The sequence below is a fragment of the Micropterus salmoides genome, unplaced genomic scaffold (genome assembly GCF_014851395.1).
Source record: "Micropterus salmoides isolate LMB-PRFRI ecotype aquatic unplaced genomic scaffold, ASM1485139v1 Ms_hic_scaffold_21, whole genome shotgun sequence".
Classification (NCBI taxonomy): Eukaryota; Metazoa; Chordata; class Actinopteri; order Centrarchiformes; family Centrarchidae; genus Micropterus; species Micropterus salmoides.
Window position 1 is genome coordinate 21,975,798 of NW_024041262.1, and position 8,112 is coordinate 21,983,909.

Genomic DNA, 8,112 nt, shown 5'->3' on the forward strand with positions numbered 1-8,112 from the left:
AATTGTTTCACTGGTATATGTACAAACCAGGTAATTATAATAATAATGGAGTTTGTCACTGACAATTTATCTCACATCACAGATACTTTGTGTCTTATCATACACTTGTCTGCTGTGGCTTTGACAGGGCAGACAGTGCCCTAACATTACTCTCACTGAAACCCCAAATTTTTAATGCTCACACATTGTCATTATATAGTAAATAATATCAATGGCAATCCATAACATGCCTTGGCCTATCTCAGCCAAATGTTCTGCTCTTTTCTTTTCTCTTATTTACACTGCAGTGTAAATAAGCTTTAATTCAGCACATTTCATATCCCAGAAACTGTAAACTAATGTATCCTGCTGTTGTGGGTTGGTGTTTGACTTAAGGTTGTTTTGTCTTATTGTTTACTCTTTCTTGTTTTTTTAGCACCCATTCCCATACTATTTATTGCACAAGATACTGGTACCAGTGTTAACTTTCAGTGAGAAGATGTGGAGCCAATCAGCTCAAAGGCCCCCAGCTATTTAAAATATATGATAAGGGTGTAATTAAAGATAAGGTTATGTGAGTAATGTTCAAGGCTAGACAAGAGTCAGTAATACAGATTATGTGTAAAAGGATAACAGTTAGTTGCTTGTCATTTTTGCCATAACAGACATGAGATATGACACTGAAGCATACTCCAAGTAGACCCCAACTCACTAGCTTTTTCTGGAGCTTTCAATTATCAGACATTTGTCAGCAGATGGAGTTTGCTCAGTTGTTATGGAGATTAATCTGGTAAATATTAAGCCAACTACTGAATGAACTACTGATGTTGAGGCATCCATCTTTTGATGAAGACCGTTATTAGACCGCAACTATGAAAGCAATCGTAAGTGCAACCCTTAGTTGGGATTGCTTTGTCAAATCAATTAAAAAATAATCCCAATTACAAGTAATTTAATAAAAAATTACTTTACAATACTTTTTGGTTGGTATTGGTCACAGATTAATAATTAATATTTTCACAACAAAGGTGAATGTTGTTGTGAATTACGTTGTCATAAAACTGACATACTTTAACATGGTGATCAATAATCTGGAAAGATTGATTTGCATAATTTATTTGGTCTTCTGTGTTTGAACTAATGCAAACAATTCATATGTATGTGTATAGTGTACATAGTGTATAAAACCAATTCTTGCCTGGTATCCTGGTGACCCTGGGCCTTAAGTCACTGATTGCAACGTTCCTGGTTAAAATCTGTCCGAGGACCTTTGCTGCATGTAATCCTCCTTCTTGCTCCCCTCATTTCCTTTCATATATGCTGTCAAAATAAAGACTAAAATGCCCAAAATGTACATATTTTTTAGGATTTACGTTTCCTTATCAGCTTTGTCACAAAGATACCAAAGCATTATATCCTTTCTTTCAGTAAAAATTAATAATACAAAAAAGTCCTGCATTAAAGTATATATGCACCCCACTAATAATGAAAAAATGCATGTGGTCATTAATGGGATGCACAAACATAAAACCCAGAGACACAGCCATATACAAATATAACAAACAAACTTGAGAATGTTGTACACGGTAGTTTACCTGCAGTGTCAATCATCTGCACACGCATACACACAGTTACATACAATACTGTACCACACATAACCAAATAACTCACAGAAAGTCAAACAGGATGCTACTGTTAGGACAGGATTTCCTCTTGTTCATCTTCCCGCCTCCCTCCCTGCATCCCTCCTTTTAGTGGAATTACAGAAGGAAACATTTTTTTAAATGTAAACACAAATCACTTTCTTTAGTGACACCACTGCTGATAAAATACATCACTTCCACTAACACCATGTCCATCCACAAGATGAAGTTCCTTTCCTTTTTTGTGTTAATATCTAGGGATGTTTATTACCTGCATGTGGGTGTGTGTTTGGAGGATGGTTCCATTGTGTGTGTGTCTTTGACATGAGAATGTCCATGCTACAAGGTGTATGTGCACACATGTGTTCTTGCTGTCGTTTTCCTTGCGTGTGAACAGCTACTCCTCAACTCCCACATTGAGCATTTGGGAGTCGGTGCGCCTGTGCCTTGGGAGTGTAAAACCCAAAGAGTCTGTTCAGTGATTGAGGAAATGTTTGGCCCAGTGAGTTTGCTCCCTTTTGAGGTGTTTGTTGGCCAAGGCTGATCCTGACAACTCTCCAGGGAGCACGCTCAGTAGGCCTCTTCAAAGAGTCCCAGCTCCCAAAGCAGGAAGTCCAGCCCTGCGCTGCCTGGAAACAAGATGAGGCAGACAGGAAGGAAGGTAATCCATGAACACGCAATAGTGCTACTGTCCACACAGCAACACACACACGTACAGGCATGTCCGATCAGTCCCTCCTGACACCCACAAAAACAGGGGTATTCCTCGGACCCCACAGACAGAAAGCTTGATTTATCTTGTGTTTTGTGCTGTTAAATAGCCAAGGTGATCACAAGCAGTTTGGTGTAGATGATTCTGGTTTCCTGTAGTGCAGTTTTGGTGTGTGTGTGTGTGCAAGTACACTAAAGGTCACAAAAGAAAGCAATTTCACCGCAATAGCAGCACTCAGCCCTGCGGCCAGATTCTTACTTTCTAAAATAACATGAAATTTGAATCAAATTTGGTATGCACTCTCAAATATGATGGATGGGAGGTTACTATTTGGAGCAAGACTGATTTATTTGTATCTGGCAAAACCACAAAAGCACATCAGTTGCACAACATTGGAAGCAAGTGAAAGTATCTGATTGTTCTTTACGGCAATAACGCTGTATCCTGCTGCTAAGCTGTTCCGCACAACACCTACCCTTCAGAAAAAGATTGATGACAAGCATTTGATGGACTTCTTGAGTAAGACAAACAACCGGTTCAAAGTTTAAAAAAGTTCTTCTGTACTGAATACATGTATATGGAAATTATGACAGCCACTAATCCAATCATTGTCTGAAAAAAAAATTGTACCATTGACAGTTTATCCATAAGGAGATAAACTGACTCCTCCGTGAGTGAAGGTGTGGACTTATTTCAGCTGTTCTAACTGAAAACCACTAGAGAGCAGTCTTCAATTGATTTTCCATGAATGAAGTATTAACTCATGCTGTGGCCCACAGCTGAGTGAGAATGTGGCTGGAGCAAAAGTCTGATGTTGTTGCCAATGATATCAGTAGCCTAGTTTCCTCGGACTCAGCCTGGCGCTGCTCATATTATACTGTATGTGGTAATATTGTGGCAACAGGGAAATTAGTTTTTGTGGTGTAGTGTCGGTGAGTTAAAGATTAGCTGTTTTCTTTGTTGTAACATGACCCAACATGGAAGCTAGAGACCTATAAAATCAGACCAGACAACATGTTTGGGTTCAGTTCATTGAGAATTGAGAAATTTGACTCATTCAGTGCAGTACAAAAATAACAATTTATTCTTAAATCCACCACATTTTGATCAGATCACTCTCAATTCTAGTATTTAATATATTTGTGTTTCATTAAAAAACATTTGCCATTAAAAAAAGTTAATACCTTCCCAGTTATTGTGTGAAAAACATCAGGAGAAAGATTTAAATTTACAATTAATCATACTTTGCACAATTTGGGTGACAGTTTTGCTTGAAGACAGTATCTTCTTTTCTTTTCCCTCATAAAAATCTTTTGATATGAAATCCATTTTTTGGTGTGTCAGTGAAAGGCAAAGTAATTTTTTTACTAATGGATCTGATTATTTTAATTACACTAAAATAAAGCAGATTTCAGTATGATTCATACCCTTTCCCAGAGGCTGAATGTTGCCTATCAAAGGCATGGCAGGACTGTAAACAAAAATAAATCTAAAAGGTGTGGTTTTCATCATTTCCCCCCCTAAACAAAATTGCATAGCAGCTTCTATATGTTGCTATAATCAATATTTTTATATTTGCAGAAAATAAGACTACTTTTATGTGATAGGTGTTTCCCGTAATGATGAACATAAACATCAACTCTGCAGTTCCTCTCACATGCACGTTTTAGTGTCTTTCAGCTCGTTGTTTTCATTTTACAGCCTCTAACTTTACTATTTTGGTTCACTCTCATTGCTCATCATTGGGTCATTTTTAGCCACAGAAGGCAGCTGTTTGCAGGAAAACTTGACTTAACCACCACCAAACAGCAGAAAGACAAAGTTTAGGAGTAGGTGGAGAGCAGAAAGAAGAGTGAATGTGGGACGTGGACACAAACATGACTCCAAATGAACGCAAATATTCATAATCTGCCAGATGTGTGAATAGGCAGCTTCGCCACATGAACTTGAAAGTTGATAGTATTTAATGTTGTGTTTACAACTTGTTCCTACTTCATCCAAGTGACCAAAAAGTCAGTTATTGCAGGTTTAAAGTAAATCTGTGTCAAATAAATGTACTACTTTACTTTCATAAACTGACCACCTGACTGATGTGTTCTTTCTTAGACCTCCACGCTCTCGCTTCAAGAATAATCCAGTGGCTACAATTTCAGACAGATATATTGTGGTATAAACTGGCTTTAACCTGCAAGACAGTCTCTGAAAATCTCTGACTCTGGAAAATGGTAAACAACTTCACAATGGGAGATGATGAGAGGCCAAAGCCTTAGAGAGCTATAATATTCCCTCACAATAGCAAGAAACTGTTGCCAACACCTGATTCCAATCATATGTGATCATATGTGATTATTAGCACCTGTGGGTGTCCCCCCTCCCTTCCACCTCCCACCCTCCCACACACACACACACACACACACACGCACACGTATAAATGTTGTAATACTTTCAGACAAAAGGTTTTCAAGAACAATCAGCAGATAGTTTGCAGATTATTCCCAGTATTAGTTTAATATTGGCACAAAAATTGTTTCTATGATGGATTGGTCAGTCAGTCAGACAGACATCCAGACATTTTATATAAGTATCTGAGCCTAATCTTTGAAACAGAACCATTAGTAAAAATGCTGAGAGCTGTACTGTTGTGGCCAGGCAAACATTTTGCTCAATATTGAAAGAGAATGCAATGGATCAAAGTGGTTCCTCATAGTGATGAACCCTAAGCTGTTTAGCATATTTTATCTCATTGTATTAGTTTTACCCCAGTTTTACTGTTTTTATTCAGTCTCACCACTCTGTTGTTTCCAGTCAGCTGTTTTCAATGTATGCTAACTTCCCAGAACCAAACAGCAAACAAAGTAAAGAGTAGCTAGTGAACTGGTTAACAAAGAAGAGTGGATATTGGACATTTGCCAAGTGGCCAGAAACACTACTTCAAATAAATGCTAGTGGTGTTCTCTGTCTGTTAGATGTGTAAATAAGACACGTTCAATGGATCAACTTTATAAGGTCATGATATGTCAGTGTTGTGTAGGCTATACATCTTGTTGCACTTCCCCGAAATGGCCCAAAAAATAAAAAAATCAATTAATTTGGTTTTAATTGTGAAACTCTTTTTCATGCAGAGGACCTAAACACTATTATACTTTTATTTATTATACTCTTTTTTTACTATTATACTAAGCAACCTCCATAATCCACTTCATTTGTCATCACTTAGCCAACATATCTAATGACTTTAGGTAATACTGTTGGCAAACTAAAGAATAAAAAACACACCATCCATCTCACCCACATCTCTCAATGCCTAAAGCAGTTTATACAGTCTATTGTGTGTTATAAATTGTTAAAAATAATATAAAGCAATATGGTTAATTTAAGCTTTAAAACAGTATACATTTCATTGTACTATATAATTACAAATTGGATGATGATATTTTAGCATTTTTAATAATACATTCTGTGGTTCAAATGCACAATACTATTTACTTTGCAGAATAAGGTTTTACATGCCAAACCTACAATGAGCTCATAAAATATGATGCAGTGAGTTTGAACGAGCCAACAGGACAGAAAGAAACCAGTAGTCTTGTTTATTGGCTCCTATCTGTCTGTCAGCTGGGCAGCAGATACTATCTCAGTGGCTCTGAGGTTCCACAGTTGTGGAGTGAATTAACTTGACATGAGGCTACAGAGACCCTCGAATGATTCACTGAATCTTGAATGTTAACATTTGCATATTATGTTGCATTAAATTAAACAAGCCTCTTTCCTTCTCCGTCCTCCTTCTGCTTCCCTTTTCCTTTTATTTTCTTACCATCCCTCCTTCTTATATTTATCCCCCGCTCATCCCCAGACAGTAGCAGAGATAAGGGGCTCCCACAGTCCAGTAAGGCCCAGGTGAACGTGGGGTCACGGGGGGTCATGCTGTCAGGCACAAGAGAGTGATGGAGGGCCTTAATCCTGCCAGTGTCACGAAGATGGATCAGATGAAAACACACACACACTTAAACTCACACATGGTCACAAACATTCATGCACAAAGATATTTTGCATGAGAACATGCACATATGACAACCAAGCAACAGCTTACAAAACTTATGAGTGCAATATGTGTATTACACAATTTTTCTTTGCTTCAAATTCTCACTTTCTCTCACACACAAACACAGAATTGCACACACACACACACACACACACACACACACATACAGTGCTAGACTGACAGAAACAGGTTGCTGGCAGGGTGAGGGGAGATGTGACTCATGTCCAGCTCATTTATCTGCAATCCCATGGTGTGTATGACTGACTTAGAGTCCACATACTCCCGAGTTTCTCAAACAAACACGGGTAGCAGAAATGCACTCTCTTAGACACCCACACACAACTTCTACTGTGTGAAACGTTTTGCAATGTACTAAATGAGATGTGGTTCATCAAAAAAGTAATTGAGTCACTGAAAGGCTGGTGTTGTTCTGCATTTTTCTTATTCTAAACAAATCCCATGAGGAGACCAAAACAAGTTATTCTGTCTCTCGACTTCTCTACCCTGTTTCTGGTACTCAGCCCAAGCCCATTTGTTACTACTGATAATGTAATTCCTGAAGAAAGTTTCATTTTCATAAAATGCTCGATAGTTTCCTTAAACAGCTGGAGTAAACAGTCTATTTGTTGGGGACTAATTTTCATCTGCTGGTGAATATACATTTGGCGCATTGTTGAGTAGTTCATTTTGACCTATGAATTTGCACCACTGACCTATACTAAGTCATCTTGACAATGCTGAACTTTGGGAGAATGGCAAACCAGAGAGTCCTAAATGGAGGAAGCTATCATAGCTTGCTAGCTGTGTTGCATTATAAACTTTTATAAAACCTCCTCTGTTGGAGTAGAAAATAGAAGAATGGTTTGTAGAAACTTATGAGACAGTGGTCGATGGTACAAATACATATTTTGAATTAACTGAGTAAACTTATTGTCCTATTAGTGACAAAGCTCATTTGGGAACTGTCTGTTTGACTACCTTGTGTTGGCGGTTATCCTGCCAGCTACAGTAGTTCACCAACTAGCCTGCAAGTAGTCACTACCTCACCATGCCTCTATAGAACCAAATATTTCACAGGACCTGTGCCAATTTCTGGTGTCACCAGGCCTTTATCCTCTAATGTCAAAAACCCTTTTGGGACTTTCTTTCACATTCACAAAAATACAAACAAACCCTCTTTATCTCTGTCTTTGAGACACATATACACAGTCTCTCACTGACACATATTTTCACAGCACACACACACTCACACACAAACACACACACTCACACTCTAATTTATACTGACACACAGATGGCCCCTGCTTTGACCACAAATGCAGTGTAACCCCTGCTCCCTGCGGTGCGGCCAGGTCTCAGACTGCCAGTAAAAGCGAGGGATGCTTCATGGCTCAACAATTCGCTGGGTAAATGGAAAGGGTTTGGTGTGTGACCTCAAACACTCTCCTTTCTGTCTCTCTTTCTACATCTGACATTTTGTCCACTCCTAGTTTTGTCGGCTTAAACTTAATCCGATTTTTCTCTTGGCCACTCTTCATGTTTTGTGTTACTTTCTTTCATTCACGTTAGGGGCAGTGGATGTTCAGACCTTCATTTGTTGTTTGTCTCTGTCTCTGAGTGTTTTTCCTCCTCTCTTTCCACGAATTATTTTGTGGCAACTGAATGCAGTTTAGAAAGAGGATCAGAGTATGTTATAGCATCCAGAGAGCAATACAGAGTCATTTTAGCTATTTTTC